Source organism: Phytophthora infestans, genomic scaffold (genome assembly GCF_000142945.1).
Source record: "Phytophthora infestans T30-4 supercont1.60 genomic scaffold, whole genome shotgun sequence".
Lineage (NCBI taxonomy): Eukaryota > Oomycota > Peronosporomycetes > Peronosporales > Peronosporaceae > Phytophthora > Phytophthora infestans.
Genome location: NW_003303699.1, coordinates 126,320 through 129,033, shown reverse-complemented (window position 1 = coordinate 129,033; position 2,714 = coordinate 126,320).

The window sequence follows — 2,714 nt, the reverse complement described above, 5'->3', positions numbered from 1 at the left end:
TGCGTTCTGTTCTTCGCTAGCCGAACCAAATTTGAAGCCAAAATTGGTGAAGGGACTCGACTCTACCAGTTTCAAGCGAGCCCGGCAACCTCAAGTCAGGTAGCCCATGTGGCCACTTCAGGTAAGCCTGATAATGTTTTACTTTGGCATAAACGAATGGGTCATCCTAACTTTCGCATTATGCAGGATCTGGCTAAAGCCAACACTGTCATGGACATGGGCCTGAAGGACTTTGATTCCAAGAAAGACTACTTTTGCTCTTCCTGCACATACGCCAAGGCCCATCGTAACCCATTCAATAAACGTACCGTTGAACGGGCAAAGTTCCCTCGTGAAAAAGTTCATTCTGATATGGCTGGTCCATTACCCGTCCCCACACTCTCGGGGTGTCAATATTTTCTGACCTTTATAGATGACTACTCACGGTACATGTTCATCTACATCATCAAGCGAAAGTCTGAGCTGTACGAATGCTATGAAGATTTTCGCAAGAAAGCACAAAACGTTTTTCGCGCTGATGTAGGCGAACTCCAGTTCAATGAGAACATACACGATGAAGAAGTTAGACATCTTCAAAGCGACAATGCCCGAGAATATGAGAAACTTGGAAAAATGATTTTTCAGAAGTACAATACGCACGCACAATTTACAAATGCGTACACGCCCCAGCAAAATGGAGTTGCAGAGAGGCGCATGCGTACACTACTCGAGCGAACCAGGGCTTTCCTCATTGATGGTAACCTACCGCAGGTTCTTTGGGGAGAATGCGTCAAACACGTTGCTGACCTTCTGAACATTACTCCCAGCTCGGTAACCGATAAGGTCACCCCATACGAGAAATGGTTCAAGCGAAACCATCCGCGCACTACATCAAAGTGTTTGGGTGTACTGCGTACGCTCACATCCCTGAGATACACCGCACAAAACTAGAACCACGTGCTAAGAAGTGCATGTACTTAGGACTCCCATCAAACAAAAAGGGATATAGACTCCTTGACACGAAAGAAAACCGTGTTATCTACAGCAGGGATGTTGTGTTTAGAGAAGACGAGTTCCCACACTTGGAATTCCTCAATACACCCGCAATCTCGGACCAAAATGGCCCCGCACCGACGCTATCACCGTCGCTACCAACACCACAATTGCTACCTCCAATAGCCTCACTACTAAAACGCAGCGTCAATGCGCTTGCCGCGGAAGTAGTAGTAAAGATGAAGAAAGTCAAACACAAAACGAACGCTCAGAACGAGAATGAACACTCGTGTCTACTTGATGATCCACTCGACATTAACGAACGAAAAGAGCACCTCACTCATATCTACGCTCTATTGGCTATCAGACACATATCTGAACCAAAGACGTTCCTAGAATCCCAGAAACTACCAGAAGCACAACACTGGGAGAAGGCAGCCATTTGTGAATACAAATCATTGATTGACAACAAAACGTGGGTCCTCACAAAACTACCGACAGGGAGAAGGGCCCTACAGTGTCGATGGGTATTCGTTGTAAAATACAATGGAGACGGCAGTATTGACCGCTATAAAGCTCGCCTGGTAATAAAAGGTTTTTTGCAAAAGTATGGCGTTGACTACGATGAGATATTCTCTCCAGTGATCCGCATGGAAGTGCTGCGACTTTTACTGACGATTGCAGCACTCCTTGACCTTGAGATCCATCAAATGGATGTTAAAACCGCTTTCCTGAACGGATACCTCGATGAGGAAATTTACATGCTGCAACCTGAAGGGTTTACTGTTCGTGGAAAAGAGCACTTAGTCTGCAAGCTTTTGAAGAGCCTATATGGTCTCAAGCAGGCACCTCGGATCTGGTATCTTACCCTGTGCTCTTTTCTTCTCACCATGAAATTCCACAAACTCATCAAAGACCAATGCGTTTTCATTGGAGTTGTGGATGGAGCTACATGCTACATTCTAGTCTATGTGGACGACCTCCTCATCATAGCCCCTACGCTTGATATCATTAACAACATAAAGAACGCTCTCAAGCAGCGCTTCAAAATGTCTGATCTCGGTGAAGCTCAATACATCTTAGGCTGGTCAATCGTGCGCAACCGTACGGACCGAACCATTTTCATCCACCAAGAGAAGTACGCTACCAAAGTCCTGGATCGCTTCTCTCATCTTGATGCACACCCGGTTGGTACACCCGCTGATCCCAGTGTGAAGCTGACGGAGGCCATGTGCCCCCCAACGCCAGAAGAAAAACATGAGATGAAAGCGATCCCGTACAGAGAGGCAGTTGGTAGCTTCATGTACTTAATGATGGGAACTAGACCTGATCTCGCATATTTTCTACGAGAAGTCAGTCAATTCCTGGTGAACCCAGGAAAACCTCACTGGAATGCCGTTAAGAGAGGATTGAAGTACTTAAACGGTACGCGCAATCTTGGCATCACCCTTGGTGGAAAGCAAAATCTAGAGCAGTATAAGTCAAAGCATTATCTCACTGCATACTCCGACGCAGACTACGCCAATTGCCCAGAGACACGACGATCTGTGGGAGGCTATATCGCATATATGTGTGGAAGCCCAATTTCATGGCAATCGAGAAAGCACCACACCGTAGTTCTGTCCACAACAGAGGCAGAATACATAGCCCTATGTCACTGCATGCAAGAAGTTATTTTCTTAAAGCTTCTTTTAGTAGAGCTATAAGACACGAAAGCTCACATGCTATCACCCTATTGAGGA